The 27,010-nt window shown below is 45.5% G+C and overlaps 1 protein-coding gene across 4 annotated transcripts in view; it reads left to right on the forward strand.

The window, feature by feature from the left end:
- Window positions 1-27,010, forward strand: part of WDR7 (WD repeat domain 7) — a 1,596,127-nt gene that overhangs the window by 924,560 nt on the left and 644,557 nt on the right. The gene's annotated exons all lie outside the window — the stretch shown is intronic.

The raw sequence follows: 27,010 nt of genomic DNA on the forward strand, positions 1-27,010 counted from the left end.
GAGCGATATCGAATTTAAGTAACTTGTTCTTTTGGTTGTTCAGCTATCATTGTATATTGTGTATGACAGAGACAATGCTATGCTGCTTTAGGTACTCTTAAGGATTTGAGGGTCAGTGAGTATTCAATTGGGACTGTAAGCACACTCAAAAATTCACTTATAGGACAAAGGTAAAATAACTGGATGCCTATGCATTTATATGAAGATGATATGTACATAGTCCACATCTTCAGATAATATATTGGTGCACAATGCTAGCCTTTATTTTCCAGAAAGTAGAGGAAATGTAGAAATTGCAGGTATTATTTTTTTCATTTATTCATTCATTTTGATTAGCTTTATTAACAGTGTTCTAAATAAGCCTGGGCAAAGCGCTACGCTCGCGTAGTTTGTGAAGTTTGCGCTACTTCGCACTCCGCGAATTGCATGTAGCACAGTGCAGCGGTCATTTTTTGCTTGCTCGCGGTCCTCAACATCAAGTTGGCGATCGCGAGCAAGCAAAATGACATCCCGGCAAGACTTTCTCCTCGTTCGCGATCAGCAACATCAAGTTGCCGATCGCGAGCGTGGGAAATAAACCACCCTGCGAGATTCTCAACGCGGGGAGGTCAGGTTTCTCATTGCGAGTGGTCGCGTATGCTCGTGACCGCTCGCGATAAGAAACTACCAGTCCGCGTTGAGAAAGCTGCCGCTCGAGTAAAAATCTACTCGAGCGGCAGAAAACGACAGCTCGCACTGTGCAAGATGCTTGTCCACACTGTGCAATCATTGAAAACGGCATCTTGCACAGTGCGAACAGGGTACTATGCAGTTCGCGAAGTGCTACGCGTAGCTGGCGTAGTGCGAAGTGCACTTTGCATAGCTACGTGTAGCGCTACTTCGCGAACTACGCCCAGGGTTAGTTCTAAATTCCTTAGATGTTGAGCAAGAGGACTGTGGAGTACTTTGCATCAGATCGCGCCAGCATGCTTAAATGTGCAGGCTTTCTCTCTCTGTTTATAATTATGAGGGGGGTTAAGATAGTACAAGGGACTCATATGGCATATTACGTTGTCACCTTTGAAGACCGTTGTTACAAAGGGAAACTTTAAAAGACCACAGCAGTCTCTTTAATACACGCTTATTTAAATTACTCATATACTTATTGTTAGTTGTTCTGATTTAGGACTTACTGTTGTAATTCTCATATGATCAAAACTGCTGTCAACAAGACTGTATCTAAGTTAACAAGCATTGACAATGCCAATAGTTCTGGCTTAAAAGTGAAAGTGTCTATTCAGTCATTGATGGGTTTAAGCACTCAATAAGTCATCATATATTCACTCTGTCACTCATCCTTGCACCAATACATCTCTCCACCCACCGACTCATTACCATCTCCCACTTATTCACCTGCAATAAAACAATCATACAACCTCAACAAGTTTATGAACAACAACTTAAACTTGGTGGGTACATGTTTGCAATTCAAAAGTAAAATTAAACAGTAACGGGCAACTATAGTATATCGTTGTAATATAGTTCCTACATGACTGTCTTTTAGAAGCACCATGTTGGCTATCTTGGAGCCATAAAAAGATACACTATGCACAAAACCATTCTAACATGACTGCTCAGTTAACCTTGTGCTGTGTAGCCATCCTCGAATGTTGAAGTATATAATGTGTCACAGGTTGTGCTGATCCAAGGTGGCCAACATAATACTTGTAAACATGATGGCCCACTTGGAGTTGGAAACCAATGATAAACTGTGGACAGTACCATTCCAAGATGGCTGCCCAGGACCCAGCACACCACAGATGAAATGGCTGTTTAGCAAGCAGTCCAGTAGGGTTTTCTGGAAACTGGTGGATGCTCTACAAAACAAAAAAGAAAAAGATGGAAAGAAATTAAAGGGCCCTTTCCAAGGAATTTGTTTTTAATGAAAGGACTGGAGTGAAGTGCAGTCATTTTCAAGGGGATGTGTACTAGTGATCAGTTAAAATGCTGAGACATATGGCAAAAGAGTTAAACGCAGAATTGCATTGTCTCTGTCAGTATGCTGTCATGGAGAAAAGCAGAATGTGAATGGCACTCGAACAGATAATATTTCGGGGCTACTGTATTTGTGATAATCCTTCATAATAAACAGATCAGTCCCAAATTCTTGATCAATGGCTTGTCGCCTTAACCAACCTAATGCTGCTGAACTGAGCATAAGCTTTCTCCCTAAGCGAAAAGCGCAATACATGCACTCTTTTTCATCAGAAGCACACACCTTCTGTCCTATTAAATGCTATGCTCGAGTAAATCAACACTCTATAGTGCTTCATAAAACTCTTTTGTCCTGAACACATATTCTGTGGCAACAGATCACTTAATGTGTGGCCACAGCTGTGTTGTTAAGCAAGACCTAAAAATGTTGGTTAGTGGTGTACGGCTTTCACAGTCACAAGCATGAGGAAAGCATACTTTATGTTTAGATTGGCAGGCACTTATTTAGTTTGATAAGACACGAAACATTTATCTGTTGTATGTTTTTTGCTATGCTACCCCCCCGGACAGATTTCACACACCTTGCAATTTTTTGTTAAGAACAGTGATGGGATTGTGACATAATTCAGACACGCTGACTTTTCCAGTTATTACAGTATTTTGTATCTGCGGTATCTATGAGGATCTATTTATTGACAGTATCATGAATTCAAAACACTGCCACCTACTTAGATTCCAATGGATAGGATTGTTGCTGTAAACTCTATCTAATTTGTTTTATCATATAAAACATTTAAAATTAATACTTCATATCAAAATCCCCATCGCCCTTTTCTGGCTTGGCAATTCAGTGTGGCAATTTTTTAGTCAAGGAGCTGATTTCCTAGTTTAAAAAAACCTGTTTGTTTCTGAATTATTACTTAGCATGGAGAGAAGCCATTTACAAATGAGTGGTTTGGTAAGTAGTCGAGCCCCATTTGTCTTTGTGTGTGTTTTATTAAAAGTGGATATCCATGCACAAAAGCAGTCTCTCGCACACCTGTTCAAGAACTATTTTTGTTTTAATTAATCGTGAGTTCCTGGGGTACTAAATACGTTTCCTTAGGTTGCTGGTGGACACAGCCCCTCAGCGTCGATATCGCCTCCTGAAGGGGCCGCAGGCTGTCTGTCAAGTCAAAACAGTCTCACGCTGATGCAGGTATGAACCCACACGGCATAAGTGATGCTCCTCCACCGGTGGCGTAGCAAGGTCAGGTGAAACCCGGTGCGGAATATTTCTTGTCCTCCCCCCCCCCCCCCCCCCCCCCTTGAATACAAACTGCAGAGACAGACCTAGGCAGAAAGAAACACCCCCTCCCTTCCTTATCCATACACTCTCCACCATTTTGTCACAGCCCTCAGTGATGACACCCAGGGCGGCCCGCACCCACCGCACCCCCTTCCTACGCCGCTGCCTCCAGCGCTTTGGAAATGTAAGGAGAAACTAGCCCGTGCTTCCACTAGCAGTATTGTATCAAACTGCTGTTTGTAATGCTTCTCGTCTGATACTGAGATTAGGGGCATGACTTCATATACTCTAAAGTCTAAAGGGACTTCGGAGTCTTTTCACTGAACATGGATACATATCAGTAAATTTATTTTACGTATCGTGGTCTCTATAAAAATCCATATGCTTTATTCTCGAATTCAGGTCCCTTTTCACCCAAGGGTCAATTTAAAGATAGAGTGCCATACAGTTTAATTTTATTTATCATCACTGGTAATTAGAGAAGTCTTCGAAGTGCACTGCAGAACTGTCGGCGATAGTCCATGTTGAACCACCCATTGCCTACCAATGAGAGAGATTTTTTTTCTCCAAATAGATGCACCCTCTGGTGTGAATTTTTTTTTTTTTTTAAATTTTATTTTGACATTTTAAGACAAAGTAAACATACAGCTGTGTTACAAGGAGCGCCAGTGCGCACTCATCTCAATATGGGCGATACAGAGAAGGCCGGAAAGATGTAACGAAGACACATTCTTTGTAGGGGTGACGTGGACAGCAATACAAACCCATTGTAAAACATTATCTAAAGTACGAAATTCAAGAGATCACTGCAAGGGGTATGGACCCTTTGGGGGGGGGGAGAACACCCACACCCCAATTCTCACAGCAACACACCCTCCCGCAAACCAGAGAGGAGACCCACTCCTTAAGCGCGACCAATGCCAGCAAATCCCGGAACCAATCTCGGGCAAGAACCCTCAGTCGCCGCACACCACAGTACGAGCTCATTCAGCATCCTGACTGCCATCCGGGGCCGTCGTCCCAGCAAGGAGATAACATTGTAATGGGGCCCATATATCAGCGGGCCGCGACGTGGGCGGCATGAGCTCCGAGTACGTTAGGATCTGATCTTGACAGTAAACAAGATCTCTCATCCAGTCCTTAAATTTTGGGGCCCTGCCTCTGCCCCAGCGACACGCCACTCTCCTTTTCGCAAGCAGAAAGGCCAGCGCGATGAATTTACGGTGCGCCGCCTGTATAGGCTTTACATAACCCAACAGGGCCAGGAGAGGGGAGGGCAGCAATATTGTATCGATCATCTTTGAGAGCGCCTCGAACACCCGGCACCAATAGCGGTGAACTGCATCACACGTCCACGCCAGGTGAAGGAAGTCCGCACCTGGAGCCCGGCATCTGTCGCAATTATCATTGTCGCGAAGCCGAGATCTGTGAAGTCTGGCGGGCGTGAAGTAGAGCCTATGAAGGTATTTATAATGGATAATCCTGAGGCGGCTACTGGAGGAGACGCGGTCCGTCTGCATCAGGCAGAATTGCCACTGTTTATCCGTCAACGGGACATTTAACTCTCAGTCCCATCTCTCCCTGGCTGCCAACTGTGGCGCCTGCGTGGAGGAGTGGACCGATCGGTATATTTTGGAGACAAGCTTAGCTGGAGTGTCATCGCTCAGTATACGATGCAGCGGAGCCAAATGCGGGGGCTCCTGGGGGAAGCAGGGCATGAGGGCCCTCAGCCCCTGCCGCAGGCGTAGGTATAAGAAAACATCGAGGGGAGTAGACTGGATGGTGGCATACATGTGCTCCATGGACCGGAACGTGCCGTTGTGGTACAGGTCGCCCCACGTCTTCACGTGAATAGCTTGAAGCAATTTACGGAAACCCGCCTCCTGCAGCAGGGGCATATTAGGATGGTAAACAAGAGGCAGGAGTGGCGTGTACACCATTTCTAGCTCTAGAGCGGCAGCCAGCTTGGCCCACGCAGTCACCGTACTGATCAGTGTCGTGGGCGTCTTATCTCTGCCTGTCACCGGTATGTACAGCGCGCCTTCTATGGGAATGGGGTGGGCCAACCAATGTTCAGCCGCTAGTTGGGGCATATATCGGGGCTGCCGCATCCAATAGTAAGCATAGTGCGCCTAGGCTGCCTGATAGTAGAGCTCAAAGTTGGGAATACCAAAACCACCCTGCTCAAAGGGCCTGATCAGAATGTCCCACTGGAGCCGGGGTGACTTACCGCCCCAGACTAGTCTAATAAGTTCCGAGCGGAGTTGTCGAAAGAAAAAAGCACCAGGATAAAAGGGAATATTCAAGAAAAGGTACAGCAGCTGCGGCAAGATCACCATCTTAATCAGTGAGGACCTGCCAGCCATTGAAAGGGGTAGGGTGATCCAGCGAGTGATGGAATCTGTAATGCGGGACAGTGCCGTCCCATAGTTAGCCCTCATAAGTTCATCTCTGTTTTTTTCAATGCAGATGCCCAGGTACTTAAAGTCCCCGTCACACCAGGCAAGGGGGAAGTCAGGCACAAATCTTCCAGTGGAGGCTGTCAGGGGAAACAAACAAGACTTGCTCCAGTTGATCTGGATGCCGGAAATCATGCCAAACCGAATGAATTCGCGGAGGATCGGGTTAAGATTTTCCTTCGGCTCCCGTACATAGAGGGTGATATCATCGGCATACATGGATACAAGTATCTGCCTCTGGAAGCACCGCAGTGCTTTGTCACGATGGTGTTGCCGCAGTTTGGCCGCCAGAGGTTCCATGGCCAAAGCAAATAATAGAGGCGAAAGGGAGCAGCCCTGCCTGGTGCCCCTGGTGATGGGGAAGTCAGAGGACAACCTCCCATTCATTAAGACTTTGGCCATAGGGGCAGTATACAATAATTTAATCCACGAGATGAATACAGCCGGGAAACCCATGCGCCCCAGAACTTGGAACAGGTAGTCCCATTCAAGGGAGTCGAAGGCTTTCGTGGCATCCAGGAACACGGCGGCCATGGGCAGATCTTCATGCACAGAATTAAGGATCGAAAAGAAAGTGCGCAAGTTATGCGTCGTGGCCCTACCTGGCACAAAACCGGCCTGGTCGGGCAGTATCAGGTTGGGGAGTAATAGATTGATTCGATTGGCGATGAGCTTGGCTAAAATTTTCACATCACAATTGAGGAGGGAGAGAGGCCTGTAGGAGTCGCAGTCGCTGGCCTCCTTCCCCGGTTTAAGGAGCGATGTGATGAGGGCCATGCGCATCGATGGGGGGAGATGACCCACCTCCAATGCATCCTCGTAGACTTCTCTCAACACTGGGGCCATAAAGTCAATATAGGTTTTGTAAAATTCAATGGGTATCCCGTCGAGTCCGGCGGTTTTACCCGACCTCATCTGCATAATGGCCTCTCTCACCTCGTCTAGCTCAAAAGGGGAGCTCAGAAACTCCCGTTGCGCATCGCTAAGCCACCCCAGGGACACATCGTCAAGGTAATCATGCAATTGGAGCTCTCCAACCCTAGTGGACGCATAGAGCACACTATAGTGGGCTACAAATGCGTTGAGGATATGTGCGGTCTCACTGTACCTTGTGCCATCCACCCCTACAATCTCCATGATCGTATTAGGCGGTCGTACTAGCCTCGTCGTTGCAGCCAGGGCTTTCCCCGGCCTCTCACCCTCACCGTAACTCCGGGCAACCCAGTATTTGCCTCGAAAGTTAGCCTCCCGGGTGGCCTCCGCAGTATACTCAGAAATTTTGTCCCGAATGCTCGCCAGCTTGGCATCATCAGGGTTGGCCGCAAGCGACGTCTCCAGCGCCCGAAGGTCATCCTCCAAGGTGCGCAGGCGCGCCATAATGCTCTTCAGGACACCGGACCCCTTGGCAATGCAAATACCCCGCAGGGTCACTTTGAAAGCATCCCAGATAGTCTCAACGTCCTGCACAGAGTCCTTGTTGCGCTCAAAGAAAGCCAAGCATTCCTCCCGCAGCTCCTCCTGAAAAAGGGTATCGAGAAGCATCATGGGCTGCAGACGCCAGGCCGCCAGAGGGGGGCCTAGTTCCGCCGCCCTCAGTGTGACTCGCACCGGCGCATGGTCCGAGAATGTACGCGGAAGGTGTTGCGCTCCAACCAGCGCCGCATGAAATTGTGGGGTCAGGAGGACGTAATCGAGCCTGGCCCAGGAGCGAGCCTGCGCCGTGAAGTGAGTACCCTCGTGGCCGTCCGCATGGAGGTGTCTCCATGCGTCAATCAGCCTGTGCTCCGTAATGATGTCCAGAAGTATCTCCCGGGACCGTGTATAATGATGCGGGGCTGGGTGGGACCTGTCAAGCGCCGGGGCAAGTATGACGTTAAAATCTCCCCCCAGTATGAGGTGCTGCGTACCCACACCTATTATATCCGCACCGAGGTCAACGAAGGAGGCAGGGTCGTCCACATTGGGACCATAGCAACAGGCCAGAGTAACCATTCTATGTCCCAGTCTCCCCCACATCAGGCAGTATCGGCCTTGGGCATCACTTTTCGTACCCGCCAGCACGAAGGGGGTGGTCCGTTTAACTAATATAGCAACACCACGGGAATATGAGGAGTAAGACGAAAAGGTAGAGTACTTCGCCCACCTGTTAGCAAAGGTAGGGGTAGCCTACGCCCGGAAATGGGTCTCCTGAAGGAACGCAATGTGTACAGCGTGGCGATCTAAGTAGGAGAGGACGTTTCTCCGCTTTCTAGGGTCCCCCAGGCCTCTGACATTCCACGTGAGTATATTCAAATCAGTGTCCCCCATAGCCAGGTAGACCCAAAACAGGTAGGAAGTGCAGCGGCAAAGGGGCCTCTTTCAGTCATCCCCCATCCGTCGCGCGCGCGATTTGCTTTACACACCACGCACCAAACCACAAGCGCTCCACAGTCCACATCACCGGTCAAGCCTAGGCAGAATCTATCCTCAACAAATGGGTACCCACCACGTCCCCACAGGGGACCATGCCGCAAATAAACACCAAAAGCGTGGAATGATGCCGTGGACGGCAGCGTCCTGAACACAGCTGTATCAAACATAACAACAACATCAAGAACCATCCCGGGTCTCAAAACCAACCCGGCTGCCTGCCCTAGCAGATACCCAGCACCAGGCTCCAGTGCCGAGCAACGGGGGGAAGCGAGGCACTCAGTCCCCCAGAACCTTGACCCCAGATCCCACCCTACCACCCGAAAGCAGTCCCACAAAGCCCCGCGTCCCACCACCCCACCCCACACCCACTGAAGCAACCCCAACTCGCCAGAAATGTCTACCCACCCCCCACCCATCAGAACCCTCAAAAAGCTCAACAGGAGCAACTCAGTCAATAGAGTCCAGGGGGTACACCCTACAGGGGACATCCAGAGGGCACACAGATCCACCCATGTCTGCCCGTAACCCACCATAGTCATAAAGGGAGGGAAAAGGGTGGTGCCTGGCATACATTACCGATCCCTGTCCAGCACGCGACCGGGCCATCTTCACTCAGTCAGTACATAGCCCATCAAGTGGCTCACAGGGGCGGGCAAACAGGAAAGGCACAGAGAAGTCGCACAGTAATGCAGGGAAGGGATCCCGTTAACCCACAGGCTAGCAGTCAATGTTCGTTCTCTGGGGCCACATCCTCTTCATCAGGCCGGTCACGACGCGTTTTCCGCAGGGATTTCAAAAAGTCCTCCACCTGCTGCGGGTTCGTGAAGAAATGTTGCTTCGCTTGATGGGTGACACGCAGCTTCGCCGGATAGAGCAATGCATAGTCGATTTGGAGAGCTCTCAGCTTTTTCTTAACATCAACAAACTTACGACGCTGGTCCTGCACAACAGGCGTGAAATCTGGGAAGACGGTGAAGCTGACACCCTCAAAGGACAAATTCTGGTTCGCACGCGCAGCCCGCAGCGCAGCATCTCGGTCGCGGTAGTTTAGGAGCCGCGTGATGATGGGCCGGGGTGGGGCGCCGGGACGCGGCCGCGGGCCAAGTGACCGGTGCGCCCTCTCCACGATGAACTGTTTAGAGAAGGCGTCCGCGCCAATAGAGGCAATGAGAATCTTCTCCACATAATCCTCCATGCGCCCCGTGTTGGTGGACTCTGGCACACCCACCACGCGGATATTATTACGGCGGCTGCGGGCTTCCAACTCCTCATTTTTAGCAGCTATAATGCGCAGGACATTGTCCATTTTAGTGAGCTGTGTAGAGTGGGAAGTAGTCGTATCTTCGTTCTCCGAGTACCGCCGTTCAGTCTCAGTAAGGCGCTCCTCATGGGCATCGATTTACTGCGCGTACGCATCCATACGGGAAGTCAGGCGGTCCACCTTATCCACCACTGTGGCGAAGCCCTGCCTCATCTCCCGCATCATCTGCTGCAAATCCATTGGCGGCGGGGCCACGTCCAGCCCCGGAGGGGCCCGTGCGCCTCCATCATCCGGCGCACTCCGCAGCCCCGGTTTCGCAGCTGGGGCAGCAAACGACAGCTTCGCCTGTTTAGCGTCATGCTTGCCCATCGTGGGCTCGTTGTGGGGGGCTGCCTCACACCCCAGAGTGGCCAAGGCCGTCCTCGTCGCCAGCAGGTCGGAAACAGGGGCCGGCAAAGGGCAGTTCAGCCCAGGTAGGCGCCGGTGCAGACGACGGCCTCACCCAGCAATGCAGGAGTAGCCCAGGAAGAGAGCCCTCCGACAGTCCACACCGCCCCAAGGGCGAAATCAGCCAGCACTCCGCCGCGGGCCCCGGCCGCTCGCGCACCGGAAGGATGCAAGCCCACAAAGAGAAGCCCTCTCGTCAGGGACACCAGCGTAGCACCAGCAGGGGGGCCTCTAGGCCGCAGCGAGGGGAGGCAAGGGGAGTCGTCCAGGAGCAGGCCCCAGGGGTCCCCAGCAGCAGTGAAAGCTCGGTCCGTGCAGCGCTAGGCCAGCGCGGCGTATCCCTCTTCCGCCAGCAGCCCCGCCGCAGTCTCGGCTCAGCGCCACCTCCGGTAGGCCGCAGAGTCCTGTCGCAGTGAGTGCAGCAGGAGGGATGGGGGGAGTCCGGAGCACCCCCGGCGGCGAGTCAGCAGTGCCCAGGTAAAGCAGGGGGGGGGAGGGGGCACCCATCCGCCACAGCCCCAAGCAGTGCAGTCCGTCCAGTCCAGGACGGGGGGGGGGCCGGTTCACCTCTGGCGCCACGCAGAGAGACCCCTCCGGCCACCAGCACCGCTCGCCCCCAAATCGCAGGATCACCTCTCTCCGCCGCCAGGCCCAGGCAATTCACACGGCAGCGGGGGGGTGGGAGGGGGCCAAGCCAGGCACGAGAAGAGTCCAGAGCCCCTCCGTTTCTCGCCGCCTCTGCACACCGTGCAGCCCCCGCGCTCTCCACAGCAACGGTCGCCGCAGCAGCCAGGGGGCAGGCCGGGGCCTAACTGCCTCGTGTACAGCACCGGGATCGCGTGGCTCCAGACCCTGGCCGCCGTCACCGCCACGCCTCAGCCACCGGTCCGACGGAACTTGCAACGCGTCCCACAAAGTCCTCGATGGGCTCTCGGCTTCCAAACTTCAGTCGGGGCCGCCGGGGACCAGCAGCCACAGGTACACCCGGTCACGGTCCGGCAGGCGATCGGGAAAGCAGGATATTTGTAGGATAGCGTGTCCAGGCAGCAGGAGCCTCACCGAAGTGCGGCCATACTGCGTGCGCGCCCTCTAGCGCCCCCACCCTCTGGTGTGAATTTTGTCTGCTGAAACCCACGGTGAATGGCAGGCCTCAAGTATCAATCCATGCAAGTCCATCCCAGCCTTTTATCCTTCCGAGCTTGGTAAACTGACTACCTTTAAATTGGGTAATAGTAACACCTGTTATTTACAGAGCTTAGAAATGGTAGGAATGTGGAATGATGTGGTATACACATAAAAAACAAGTTGTTTTAAAATTATATAAATGAATTGCATGCTTCCATAGGCTGCCTTGTACCTTTCTCTTATTTTCATGCATTTTTTATTTTTTTTTAAATATTGAACATCTGCTCTGAGGATCCTGATAGCTGTTCGGCTTCATATAATGAGTGTTTACAATTGTTATCGATGTAATTGTATTCATGAGGTCTAATGTGCAGCACTAGATAGTTTAAGCCAGGCCTCACAAAGGACAAAAGGCACATTGGTTTGTTGTGGTGACTTATATATTGGGATATTAAATTAGCCATTTATACAGAAGTTTTACTTGGACTTATTAAAAGGTTTAAACAACAATGCACAGAGCTATGAATTAATGATATCAACGCACGGGCAGTAATTTAATAAATAAGGATTGCCGTAGTGGACCAAATGAGATACTACTGAAGGCTGTATTAGAAATACTCTGTCTTACTCAAAGGCTCCGAACGGGCTCCGGCAGAAACAACAAAAATCTGGGTTTCATTTTGAAATAGCTCGCATTGTGATATTGCTGTATCTCTTATTGATTCCCCGCAAACCGTAGCTATCTAATTTTACCTGCCTACCTATTGATTTTCTATAAGAACCTGTTCTCTTCATAAAGAATAGGCTTAAGTTACGAGGCTCTTTCAAAAGGACTGTAATTTCAAATGGGTTTTTACTCTTACATTCCTTTTCTATTAAATAGTAATCATACTTCAAAATGTAAAATCTTCAATGCACTCGGTTTTAAGTTTTACCAAGGCCCACAGGGAGGTGAATTAATTTTTCTTATTGATCAGTTCACTTGGCAGTTACTCTTACATGTCTCTTACGCTGGATTCTCAGGAAGGTGTTCTTGCCTTTTTAGGTCTGAGCTAGAGAAAGCGTTAGCTATCCCGTTAGCCTCATGTAATCAAAGAATTCATAAATAAAAATGCATACTTGTATATATATATATTCAGGGGCCTTGATCCGCCCTCTTTGTCTATTGGTCTATTTATCTGTTATTCACATTTTTCTTTCGCCGCAACAGCATAGTGCAACAAGTCAGCCAACTTAAACCTGCGACTGTTTAACACTGTGAGTGGTATTCTATGGAATGATTATTTTTTTAATTCAATTTTTTTTAATGCAAAAATATTGCAGTCCCGTTTAGGCATCAGTGTGTTTTCTTGTTTTTGTGGTATATGTTTAATAGTAATCATCCCACCAATTTGCTAGCACCAGATCTATTGGCTTTGCCAATAGATGTTATAGTTTATAGTAGTGTTATAGTAGGTTGTGGTATTCTTGCAAATCATTTCCATGATTGGATACTGATAGAACACAAGTTGTCAGCTTGTCACCTTACTCCTCGGAAGCCCACAAACTCATCTGCGGAGTGCCTCATGGTTCATTGCTCAGCCCCAACCCCTTCAAAGCACCTATGATCTCTCTGGCCAATGCCATCCGCGCACACTTCAATATCCTCTTCTACGCAGACAACACGCAACTCATTCGCTCCCTCCCAGACAAGATCCCCAACACAAGAAACAAGTTCACCACCTGCAGGACCAAAGTCGCTAACTGGATGAAAGCCAACTGTCTCAAACTCAACACTGACCAGACAGAAGTAGTTATCTTCAGCAAGGACACCTCAATTTGTGATTCCAACTGGTGGCTGGTCGTACTCGGACCTACACCAGGAACCTCAGAATAATCATTGACAGCAAACTGGACATGACCACACAAGTCAGTTCCATCTCTGCATCCTGCTTCTACACCCTGAAGAGTCTGAGGACAATCTTCACATGGCCTCCGAGCAACTTTAGAAACACTGTTACTGACGCCCAATCACAAGCAAGTTGGACTATGGGAACCACCTGTATGCCAGGATCACCAGGCAGCTCACTAGAAGACTATAAACCATCCAGAACTCGTCAGTCAGACTCATCCTCAACCTCCCAAACAGAACTCACACCACAGGGAACTATATTGCTCTCGTTGGATGGATGACGATACATCGCAAACTAAAACAACGCGTGCTTTTACAACGCGGTGTTTAGTTGGCATATACCATCATGTTTTTACAACGGATGGCATTAGTTTGCATTTCCTTTGAAATGCATACTAAATGCCTTTACAACGGACCCTATTTCCCCGCATGTATTTACAACGCAAAATAGCCCCCAAACACTAACACACTACCCTACATAACACACTCCATAGCACTACCCTACAGTAAAAACAGTACACAACCCTAAAACAGTACTCAGAACACGACCCTACCCCTACGCACAGTCTATCCCCTTTACATGAAACACTATCGTACCCGACCCGCTGACACAACCCTAAACCCTAAAACACTACCCTACACCCCCCTGACACGACCCTAAACCCTAAAACACTAGCATACACTACAACCCACTGACACTACCCTAAGCCCTAAACCCTAAAACACTAGCATACACTACAACCCCCTGACACTCCCCTAAGCCCTAAAGCCTAAAACACTACCCTACACTACGACCACCTGAGACTACCCTAAACCCTTATCCCCCTTACCTCTCTCTCCTTGTGGTCGTCTCTGCTCCGGTTTCCTGTGTCCCGGTCCCGTTCCCAGCGTCGCCGTCTCTGCTCCCGGTTCCAGCGTCGCCATCTGTGCTCCGGCGCCATTACATCACATGCGTTTTAAAAGCGCCTGCGTTTTAAAAGCGCATGCGATGTATTGGCCAGCGTCGTAATGTGTACGCGTTGTTACGTCACATGTGTTGTAACGCATTTGGCATAACGGCATACGTAGTAACAGCCGCGTTGAAATGGCTGCAACCCACCTGAACAGTTGCATCCCGTTCCGTCAATCACCCAGACACCTCAGCTCTGCAGGACTCCTACTCGCATACATCACACGCATACACTGAACAAGATCAGGTGGACGGACATTCTCATACATTACTTCTAAAGTGTGAAACTACCACTCACTCCTCTCAGAGCCTTCTTCTCTCTTCTTGAATTTGGCAAGAAGCTGAAGACATGCTTTTTAATTAACCAAGCTGCCATTGGCTGGGTTAGGCACATACACCTGCCCAGCGCCAGGATATATTTGCGAGTGATAATGCACTTTTTAAATAAACATAACACAACACAACATATAACATTCCACACCATATTTGCATGCAGTACTTAGCGACTGAGTCATGTAAATGCTGAATTGAATGTCATTAATTGGGGTCTACACCTAAGATTTGAATCATACTCAGTATTTAAAGTTGCCCCATGTTATTAATGTAAATAAGGCATATAGTTGTCAACTGCCACCATGCCAAAAGAACTCAATGAGCTAGTACAGTGCATACAGGGTATGGTCAAAGACTGTTCACTGTGTGCAGAAGGTCTTCGCTTAGTACAAACAAGGCATGTCCTTCAATAGTGTCTTCTTTTGATTCCTGTCCAGATGAGCCGATTTGTTACATGTGATGCCATCAATTATGTGATATGTGGTGGCATCTGCGGTGTTGTTGATTTCATGTGTGGAGTCGTAGCAGTGTATAGGAGGGTTCATTGTGACATAGCTAACCGAAACTGGTGAGCTTTAGGAGTTTTGGTATTTTGCATCCTAACCATAGCTTCCTTTATATTTAGGTTTTCTGGATCAATTGTATTTTTATTTACTGCTTTTCAATTGTTACCTATTAGGAGAAACTTCGTATCACAGGTTTCCATTTCCAGTGTATTTCATTAGTTTTGTGAATGTTTTCATGATGCCCTCCTTCTGGTTTTCACAAAGCATAGTCTGTGGCTATGTTCTGTGCACTCCCCACAACGCAGTCAGATTTGACAGCAAACTGGACATGACCACACAAGTCAGTTCCATCTCTGCATCCTGCTCCTACATGCACAGGGATAGCGCTGCAACCCTTTCCTGTGTGGCTGGTGGCAGCTCCCTGAGTGCAAACAGCAATCCATAATACTGACATGGCTAGGGTACTCGTCCCAAGTACATCCATGCATGTTACATAGAGCGCACGACTTAGTCGTCTCCTGTGCTTATTATACCCTGGGGATGGTCCATGGTGTCTATACATACCTGGCCATAGTCCTGACTGTGACAATAACTTGACTATAAATAGTCTTTAATATGTACTGTGATAATACCTCAATATTTACTATGCAGCCAGTGCCCTATGTGCAATACACCCATGAACAATGTACCTAGGGCATTATTAGTAGCTATGTACTTTGACTAGTATTACCAGAGCAAAGCCTGCAGCTCAGCCGTTTACGTAGTTCACAAGTGCATAGTGCAGGCAGGATCCCAACACAGTCCATTGCCTATGTGAGGTAAGAAAATGATGTTTCTTGATTGTATTATGCAACAGCCACCTTGTGTAAGTTTCACCATTTCATGAAACCTACAAGGCATGGGAAGTGGGAATTATCTGTATCAATAGTGCAGTTCACCTCAGCATATTTCAGAGAGGCATGGCTTGCACCCATGTCCCATGCCTGGTCCATACAGGGCATTGCATGTGACGTAATCTTGTTTGCAGTGCACCTACACCTGTGCTTTGTCATACAGTGCTTAATTTGTAAAACAAAAAGTAAGCACCAGGGCCCTTCTCAGGAGGCCATGCAGCCTGCACCACCCATTGCCCCTGACATGCCTGCCAATAACAGTACCGGTACAACTACTAACCATTGCACTCCCAAAGTGTGACATCCAGACTATTACAGGCCACCCAAAGTTGTAAGAATGGCATGGAATGGTCTGAATTGTCATTTTAATGTATGTTGAATTATTAAACACTGTTGTTGGGCTCATCTCAAACTTGGAGAGGCAGTGCCACCATGTGGTGGACTGTCAACAGTGCTTGTGTTGAGAATTAAGTGACAGTGTCGAGCACCGGAAACCACCAGTGTAAATTAAGCACTGGCCTTCTGTATATACTACGCACAAGAAATGGTCTACAGCTATGCCCTGTATGCAGTACACCTTGCATACTGTGAAAATAAAAAGGGTGTAATCCGCGGTCATACCCTCTATGTACTGCTCACATATGCTCAGTAAGCCCGTGTTTAGTAGACCCTGGTTTTGTGCATAGAGCATGCATCAGAGTAAGCTCCTGTGAACACAGGTCTTTAGATGTAGATTTGCTTTTGTAAATTCCTTAAGCAAGTCTGGATTTAATTGACAATATTCCTATATTGCCCTCTCACGGAAAGGGGTAACGTTGTTCTTAACTTGCCATTCCATGACAACATTTCAACAAGCATTGGCATAGCCAATAGGTCTCGCCTTTAGGATCTTATAAGGGTATAGCCAGAGCTATTGGCTTTGCCAATGTTTTTAAGCTATGTTGTAGAGCATTATGACCACTGTGCAACATGCTGAAAAGCTATAATAAACAACTGTTATAAGGATTTTTGCTGACTTAAATAAAACCAAGAAGACATTATGTACAACTGAACAACCCTATTAAAACAAGGTAAAATTAGCTTCTCATGTGCACAATAGCAAGGCAGGGCAGCTGAGTGGAGAATGAGGGCACCAACCCTGGGTATGTAGTATATTTGATTTTGCTATGCTCGTAGGAAATAAGGCAATTACGAGGTCTGATTTGCTTTCAGGGATATCCATTAAACTTTTTTGTTGTGCCACTATCCCATTGATCTGTGTTAAAGCTAAACAACAAACAGGACTTTTTCAAATGCAATTGCACACTGGAAAATATGATGTACACAAAGGCATCAAAACAATGTAAACTGGCTCACTAAATTAATGATGCATGGCGATCTATTTTAATACATGCCACCTCCCTTATGCGTAAACGATGAAAGAGCACCCTAAAAGAACATAAAATGAGAGTCACAATACACTGAGAACTATATGTTGCGACAGCATGACCTTTCAGTTTCCTACAACATGTCAACAGGCAAAAAGAACACACGTGCATCGCAAAATGAGGTACTTGTGTGTTCCCACCACAATTTGATTCTCCTTTCAGTCAGACTGAAAGGAGTTGGAGTGCAGACTGAAGGAATAGCCATCAGCAGACTAGCGATACCACTGAACCTCTGCTTTGATTCTGCCACAGCCTCATTTGTGGTGTGGAGGGGGGTAGCGGGTTAATGCCTGTGCATCACCACCAAACTATTGGAAGGTCGAAAGGTTTTGTAGACAAACTACTCGAGAGTCAGTTCTGGAGGCTCCAGCATTCCTGTGCATGAATCATGTAGTAAGGGAAACACGATGAGCATCACCCAGTAGTTGATATAATGTCCATTATAATTCTCACGCGGCAAACAGGATATAATATGGTCTAACTTACCCGTGTGCGGCAGGAGTGTTAGAAACAACGTGGCCAACAGACTGAAGAGTTATCACAGTGAGGGGCAGACCTACAGCCTGTCGGAAATGGCGAGTTTTTCGGTGATTTTTTTAATATTGGGGAATTCTCAGTGGTCTGTGGGGTTAAAGGAAGCGCGTCGCAGAAAGAGGTGACTTCTCTAACAGCACATAAATGCGCCCATCACCCCACACGGGCTGTTTCAAATGCCACATTTAAACATGACGTGCAGGCTCCAATCCAACAACAAACATTGGCCGTGAAAGTAAAGTGAAAGTGATCGCGCGCACACCATGACGGGTGCACACTCTCGATGTGGGGAACAGCCTCAGGACAGGCCTTCATCTCTTGCTCTGTTTGATTGTATGTCATGATTTTGGGCTTTAGAGAAGAACACGCATGGCTAGGACTCTGCAGCAGTGCTGCCATGATTTGCAATGGAGCTAGGACTCACCTGAAAAGTCACTCGTCAAGGAGCCTTTTGAAAATGGATCAGAGGTGCTGCCTGGGCTCCCAAAATCAAAAAGCCTCTTTTGAGATCCATAAACCCCAGAGTCAGATGGAGAACCATCACCGTCACCCACGGGTAAAGATTGGTATCCCGAACTGCTGAACATGTTTTCGACAGCACTGGCTGCAATACCTGCCTCTGAAGGAACAGGATCTGGAGAACGCTGACAACTGTACCCGGAAGCGGTGAAGGCTGCAAGTTAAAAAATCATAATTCAGTAATCCCCGCAATGTCTTATTCATAAGAACACAAAATGCACCCCCCTTCTGAAAAACACCAAGTAGATAGAGAGGCGGGGCCTGGCCGTCCTGTAGGTGTTAAATTTCGGAGAGAGGCACACAGGCTGGCAAATGGTGTGCACTTTCTAGGCCGCTTTGATGTTATCAGTGGCCGCGCGGCTCACTGAGAACATCAAAGCGGCTGCGAAAGTGATCACGCAGGCTGTTGTCACGCAGTAAGGGAGGGGGAGGAGCGGGTGAGAGAGGGGAGGAAAGCCTGCCATGCTAGGGATGCTAGAAAGGATAGCAGCTGTGCACATGCACGACATCGCAAACGCAAGCTGGAGGCCTGAAAAGCCACTAGTTTGCACTTCCAAATCCCGCTTACTAAAACTCTCGCCAAAGCAGCGCAAAAGCGCTGGCTCAGGCGAGACCTAAAAATGGATCCGAGGGTCCATCCTTTATGGCAGCTGAACCTAAACGCATTAAAGTGACTTAGGCAGGTCATATACCAAGCTGATAATTGTTGGTATGGGTCTGTGAATCTGGTAGTAGGCAACATATTTTCAAATTCTGCCTTCAATTTTCCTGTCATACTTTTCCTGAGCAGATTTACATCATTTAAAAAATCTGCACTTATACTTTAGCACAGGATTCACACTCAATCACATTTGAGTGTCAAACCAGTACTGAGTCAACTTTTTTTTTACTACCCATGACATTTGAAGAAAATTAGATGAAAGAATGCATTATTAAAAAGGTACTTTTCAAATGTGCATTGTTTATGTGAAACAAATGCACATATGGAGTTTTTTGTCTAACATATTCAGCTGAATTTATATTTGTTTTTGAGAATATATTTTTGTTGCAGCAATTATACATTTGTTTAGATAAATGTAAATTTGTTGGCACAAATATACAATTGTGGGTTCAAAATTTAGTTTTTTTGCTCAAACCTACATTTACAGTTAAAAGCGTACTAGCGGTTAATAAAGTAGACCTCGTCCCTCTACAGTAGCCAAAACACATGGGAATTGTTCACTGTTCTCTTTCAACATAAAAGAATAGCTAAAGGTGATCTAGCGCTTGGGCATTTGTACTACAAATAAAACAATACATTTGCTTCAGGGCACTTAATAAAAGCTGTATAATCGTGTGGTTGTCAGTGCATTGCACGTTTTAACAGTTGTGCTATTGTTTTATTTCAAGAGCGTTTCAAACTCTTGATATCTGAAAGTAGGTCCAAATATGATTTATATAATGTTGCGTATTTTATGCTGACTATTTTAATTTTGCAAAGTATTGTGTCATATACTATGTACCACAACTTGAGATATAGGACTCGACAGATTAGTACTGTGTTTAACTGAGTGATAAAATGTCCATGTCAAATACTTGAATTTGCCTGTGTATGTATTGGGACTCTGTTTTCTTGAGCAGTGAGAATGAACACGACTGCTGGTTTTCTGAGTTTAAGAAAATACAGAAACAATCCCCAACAGTCTTTTGCTGAAGTGATCAGCATGCTCCAAATATTATTGATTTTTCTTGTCACCATGGAGAGTGGCCAAGGAATTATTCCTGATCACATTTGTGCATTTGTCACTCATTAGTTTTTTGCTCCTTTCTAACACACGTAGAAACACTCATCCAAAGAGGTTATTTCTGGAAGGTCCAGGAGTCCAAGGATATTGTTTTCTTATATTGGAGAAATAAAATATAGGCAAATACAAAATGGCCAAGACCAGCGATGGTGTGATTGAGTTAGCAAAAAAGACCTTTATCCTTACTATACAGCGAGCGCATGTGCTATTGGAATCCGACTAATTGGAGCAGATCCGATAAAAGGTGAAGATGGAGACCACTTTGGAAAGGTCGGGTGCTTATTTTCTGCCATTTACTCATTTTCTCCACTGAACTGTACTGGGAAACCTTAACTGAAAATATTAACATTTATAAACAAAATGGTGAATGGTTCTTGAGACCTGTTGCTCAATTCGATTTTTTAGGATTTTCTTCTTGTAATTTGAATTCCCTAAACAATCTTGAAATTGAATACAGACAAGGCAAAGCAATCCCGATTCAGCACTGATCTCCGTAGTGAACGCCGATCCCTTTTTCACCTACATCACGTCTCGATACTGGGCTGTATGTGCCTTCAGATCTCTGCCTGTGTTTCACTTCCTCTCACTACCCCTTCACCTCAGTCCTAAAGTGGAAGAATAACTGTCCTCGAGCTCGAGTTTACATGCCTTTTGCAGTAGCGTGCCCGGGATCATGCCTGGTATCTTCCGCTAGATCCCTATAAATTATACCCTATAAGGGAGAAGACTGCATGAAAAAATAGTCAATAAACAAATCATGCACCATAAATTATTTGTGTGCTGGATTCTCAAATGCTTAAAATCAGTATGCCTTATGTTCCTCTAAGCTTAAGGAAAGACCTTTTTTGATAAACGGCCACTAACATGATGCGCCTGCATCAATTGAATCAATCTGAATTGTTTACTGTCCTCTGCGTTGCTCTCGTCGCCATAGATTGTGGGATAGAGCGGATTCGAAGGCTAGTAATTAGCTAAAAGCAGTAGTTTGTGTTGTGGTGAGTGCACTGTTCGATCACGTATTGTTAGCATCTCCCGGTGTTAATGAGTGTGCGGCAGTCTATCCTAATTCTTCAGTGGATGCTGAACAAGTTTAGATGTTAAGCTTTTTAGGAAGAGTGAATGATGGCTAATGATTTTTTAATGACGGATCTCTGGGCTGAAAGGCACTTAGCACTCAGAGTGTACTGTGAAGCCTATTGCTCAAAGCTCCAGACAGGTTTATTTGGTCTCACCTTGAATAGAGCACTGCCATATTGATTTAATTGGTGTGGGCTTAAACACACTATCAGCCTAGAATAGCACCCGCTATGCAGCAAAAAAGAGCTGTATTAACCATGACGACTTCAGCTTGCCATAGAAAATGGTCGCGGCAAGAATCCGTCAACATATTTGTATGAAAATTTCTATTATGCGCAGCCGCGCAAGTTGAATTAATTCTGCCATTGTGTTTTGATGTGTTTTTGACACTTGACGAGCTAGGTCCTCAAGCCTTGTCCATGTGATTTTATCCATACTTCTTTAAGAAGAATAAATAAGGAATTGGAAATATTAATGCAAATATGTAGCTATTTCAATACTTATCTGGGAAGGAGTCCAATTTATGCATTTTTTTATTTTATTGGTTTTGCATTTGCATAGATGCAAATATTTTACTTACTGTATGGATCTATAATTGCCCAACAAAACTGATTATCAATGACCTGAAATGGTAAATGATCTGAAATGAAATTGTATTCCTGATTCTATTTTCGGAAAGACAGAGTGTGGCTTTATTTCTTTTTTTTTTTTTAATGCAAGCCCTGTTGTAAAAGCCAGCAAGATATTTCCAAGGTGGTGGTAAATCTTGAAGGAAAGATGCATGTTGTGTCCAGGTGTCAAGAAAAAGAAAACTGGAGCAAATCTGAATTTAGAGCACGAAGTGCAATTAAAACATGAAGGCAGAAGTAAGATACTGCCACGCATGTTCACATAGAGAGGCAGGGATGTTGTTGCAAGCCTTACTGCAAAAACTGCTTCAGAGCAGTGCATTGCTTGTTCAACGTGTCACTTCCAATGGTCAAGTTTTGATGAGCCTATTTTTTTCTAATGATTTAGGTCCAGTTCTCATGTTCAGAATTTTGGTTTGGTGATGTCGATAAAGTGTACTGCAATAAAGAAACCTAGATTTAAATGACGTTGGAAAGCACAGCAGCTTTCATTATTTATGTCCAAAAAGTCTTCGTTTTTTGTGTGCAACCTATGTGGAAGTTAGGAGCATAAACCTTGTGTTACATGCCATCTTGCCCTAATGGGCTTACCTACCAGTCTAGGACCTACTTGAAAGTTGGACTAAAATTATGTTACCTATTTAATGACACCAGGCGTTTATAAAGGCAGCCCCCAGCTGTCAGTGTGACAGAACTGTCTATTTACTTGGTTGGTGGTAACGTGTAACATTGTCAGAAAGAGGGTTAGTGTGTTAGTTATCCACTGAACACACTAGAACACCTTCTCCGGCGAGTACTCCATATGTACTGAAGTCTATCAGCTTTGTGGGCCTTGGCCCTGCGTGGTAACACTGACAAGGATAGGCTCATCGACTGTTGCCAGGAACATCGATCCACGTTATGTTGATGTAACACAAACCCTGTACAAACAAATCAACTAAGTGTGTAGCCCCTACCTCCTAAAAATATATATTTTGGGAGGTTTTGATGTGCGTCAAAAAATCTGTACTGCAGAACGATGGTAAAATCAATGCTAGATATTGATTGTGCTTGGATCCTGGGAGGAGTTTGTGTTGTGGGATTAGTGTAAACACCGCGGCATGAAGCACAGTATTTTCCCAGCTGCGAAATCGGTAATAAACACACATTGAAATCGGTTGCATGCAGGTCATTTGTCAAGAATTAACTGCATAATGTTCGTCCATTTAACAAAAGCCAAAAAGCGCATATTTTAACAAAAGAAGTGTTTTTTTGTTTTTTTTTACATGGCTGGAGAGCATGGCATGAAAATAGAAAATTTCTATTGTATATAGTCACCAACAGAAATAAACATTTTATGTTATTTGAGCAGCTTCTTTTTTGACTTTTAGAATAGAGTCACCATTTGTCTAAAAGAAATGTTTCTGCTGGTATTTACTGCTGGGTTTTCGGGTGTCAGTGGATGTGTTTATTTACTTGTGTCGGGTGAAAGTTAAAGCGATTGGTACTCATTGGCTAATTACCCACCAGCTGCCAGGCATTAATAGTTGTTAATTGTCCTTATTCAATGGCCCTTGGCATAGGGCGTCAACCACTGTTATCACTTGGAGCAGAGGGGGAAAAAAACTCAATTGAAATTGATACATTCGTTCTCCACTTGAATTTGAGGACTAGAATTAGTCTTTAGATCATTTCTATAAGACATGTACATGCTTAAATAATATATATATATACAAAGCCAGTTGTCCTCCTCTTTTCACACCCTTTATCTGGCTTTTTCCTGCAGATTATCAAATAGTGAAACATCAAGGAGGGGTGGAGGGATGGGTGGGTGGGTTGGATTGTGTGTGTATTTTGGGACATACAGTGTGGTATGATATGTCTGAGTGTGAGCAGTAGTCTTGGATGTGAGATGATATGTTGTTTTTCTATAATCAATTAACAATTTACAATTTTCATACTTTTAATTTTCAAAGTATTAAAGTGCTATGTTTACATTTATACAATGTGATTTGTATGGTTGTTTGCGATGACTAAAGTTAAATTACCATTTGTTACATTAATAAAAAAAAAAAAATGTTACCATGTGATTTGAATAGGTGTCTGCAGCGTCCAAGGATATATGCCAATTTGTTTTAAATAACTATTTATTTTAATATTTGAGTTTTTGTAAATAAAAATATCTTTCTGAATGATTATTGTAGGTTTCTGCAGTTTCTAAAGATATATGACAAGTTTTGGGGTTTTTTCATTGTTTTATTATGTAATTTGTATAGATGGCTATATTGTCTAAAATGATATGATTGTTTTGAATTAATTATATGTCTTTCTATCCTTTGTTTCAGTATTTTTACTGTGTGATTTGTATATGGGTCTGCATTTCTAAAGTTACATGACCATGATTTTCTTTTAATTGATTTTATGTTTGTTTGTGCCGGTAGTGTTATTCCCTGTCTCAATTATTTAAGTGGTTCCCAAGCAGCACCTAGGAGAGGCCTTGGGTGGTCTGTAACTTACTCCAAGGCTTGGCTGAAGTACATGTTTGCCTCTTTGTGTTGTACCACTGGAATAGTTGCAACATTTGTGAATTGCAAATGATTTAACATTTTGAAGGTGTGTATTTGCATGTTCCTCCCTGTGCCTCTCCTTGATCTTCGCTTTCTTCCTCCTTGTTGTTGTAGATATTTTTCAGACACTCCCACATTAATCCAAAAACGTAGAATTGCTTGAGCATTGTTCTATGTGCACATGCAGAATAACTCCACATATGAGAAATGGAAGCTGCCATAGTCAGAGTTGTCCACCCGCACGTCCGTGAATTGTATTTATGAGTACAAGAAGTAGCTCTACTGGAGTACTAATGCAAATACTTGTTAAAATGCCTTTGTGAATTGCTGCTTGTGTATTATTCACATAGATAATCCTTTGCACAACTGTGGAAGAATTGAGTCCGAGTTGGACTCGCTGGAAATCAAATCAGTGGACTTAATGTTTCGCATTGACATCTGCAAGATCCCACAGAGCTGCCATACCAGCTTTGTTCCTGTTGAAAGGCCAATTCCACACCTATTTCTAAGAAATGTTGCTTTCATCTGTCATTAAGGATTTCCCTAGAGGTGTCGTTTTCAGAAAGATAAGCTTTGTTTTGAAAGCGTATACACGGAACCATGTATGTGTCCTTTACAATTAATCCAGTAAAACGGGTCACAAAACACAAGCTTATTTATGTCACCCAATTAATAATCTCTTAGTATTTTTGGGAATATACTGGAAAATTCACCGAGTATGACATACCCATAAATGTTATGTCTCTGATTAGGTTTTCCAGAAATTTAACAGATAATTAAAAATCGTTCTTGTCAGAAATGGAGGGTGCGCAGCATTAAGAATGACTCTTGCTGCTTGCTTACCACAGTGCACTGTTTGGTGTTGGTAATTTTCTTCCTGTGGTAAGGTGATCGCCGTCCAATGGGTCTGTGTGTCTCCTTTTCACATGGTTAAATGGGAGCGCGTCAAAGCGAGGAAATGACAACATTTTAGGAGACAGATGAAAAAAGAGGAAGTCATTATTTCGGGAGTATTTTTTTAGGGTGAAAATATATAAAGCAGTGACCTTTATTTTGAAGTTACTGATAATAAGGGTGCATGTTTTCTGTTGACTGTCTGAAGGAGCTCCCGGCCGGCAACGACAGTCTCCCAGATGAAGTCGTCGACTTTACATTAGCGTTTACGTGGCTAGGGTGGGTTCATGTTATATCCGAAAACCCAAATAACTGCTTCCGCCATTTATTGATTGTTTAGAAATACTGCGATTTATGCCCGATGCCGTGGGTGTTGGACCACCCAGTGCAGGGTTTCAAGGGTCCTCCGTACCATGCCACTTAAATGTGTATGACAAGTCTGTTGGCCTTAACACTTAACATTAACGCAAGTGTTCTCTCCGAAAGCACAACGCGTACACTCCTCCTTTTGCAATTTACTAGTAGGAAACATTGAGCGAGTTACCGGTATTTTAAATTACATTTGGTTTGTTGAAAATCCTAATTTGAAACTATATAGATTAATATTGAAGACAGCTTCCCTTTATTACAAAAAGGTGTCTTTAAACATGAACGCGTGAGGAATAAAATGTAAACAATTAATTATTTTTACATTGTTTTGCAACCTCCAGAAATATGTGTCATTTGAAAAAAAAAATGTAAATGTGCTGTTAAAGGTAGCAGTGCCGTGATCTAAGCAGCGGACAGGCCTTTTATTTCCTGTGCAACAAATGAGACCTTTGCCAAGCTTGACTGAGATTTGTGAGAAAATTTCGTCCCTCAATCGCGTAATTTCATGACACAGAAAGAGTTAACAGTGTTGCTAAAATTAAACAAGGGGAGAGGGAAGCAGCGTTTGCAAGAGGGAAGTGGGGCTGAGAGCCCCTGTTGTGTAATTTCCTACTGGAAGCTGCCCCTCACCCCCGCCCACCCATCCCCCCACCGAGCAGTGGTCACTGCGGAGGCTGAGCGGAAGGGGTCAGTGCCTCGCCTATTGATCCCGACCCCGCGGCCCCCTCCCCTTCCAGCACGCGCTTCGTTGGCGCCTCTCAGTGCCTGCTTCAGTACATTAGAATAGAAATCCATAACCCGGCTTCTGCTCATCCAAGCAGGGCAAGAAACGAAATTAAACGGTTATAAAACAATCTTGGATCGGGAGCTGCTCCCAATTCGTCTTGATCGCCGATGTCACACCGGGCTCACTGTTTGAGCACCTGGGCTGCGGTGGAGGCGGGCGGCAGACATGGCGGAAACGGATGGAGCGGCCCATCATTCATCTGTCAGCCGAGGAGCCAGGCAGCATTTAGCAATTCCCTTCTGTAGAGGTCAGCTGATGGAACAATTGGTGCAAATGCAGAATGGCCCCCTCCTTGCAGCCATTGTTGTAGAGCTTTATTCTTGCTGGGACTGTGGGCGGGGTAACAAAGGCACGTCCTGCTTCCGGTGTCAAAATGGCACGCTCTAATTGGACCTGCAGTATGGCTTGTGATGAGGCGTTTCTATGGGCTTATATCAGTGTATTTTTTTATTTAGGCGAGGACAGGTTTGGAAGGAACACTACATCACAATTACTAATTCCAGTTGTAGAACACACGCAGTGCTGCGCAGTTGCCTGCTGTGGTGACATGTTTTCATATGCATGTCATGTAATATAGCTAGGGTTTGTTTTTTGCTGCAAATGAAGTGCCATGCTCCTCTTCTATGCTAATGGGTCAGGTGGCATATCACAAAAATATCTCTTGTTCCACTAACAGCCAGTTAAGCATAGCAAACAAGTCTGAACGTGTTGCACATCAATATGTCTGGAACCTTGGCACCATTTTTCCATGCTGCCTTCCAGGAAAGCTGACAGTTGGATTTTTTTATTTTTATCCTCTTATGCATTGATAAAAGATGAACATTAGTTTCTTACTTGGTGTATTCCCATCACATTTTTCAGAGCCTGAACGATCCAGACAGATATGGAATTTCCTACTTAGAAATA

The sequence above is a fragment of the Triturus cristatus genome, chromosome 2_1 (assembly GCF_964204655.1).
Source record: "Triturus cristatus chromosome 2_1, aTriCri1.1, whole genome shotgun sequence".
Classification (NCBI taxonomy): Eukaryota; Metazoa; Chordata; class Amphibia; order Caudata; family Salamandridae; genus Triturus; species Triturus cristatus.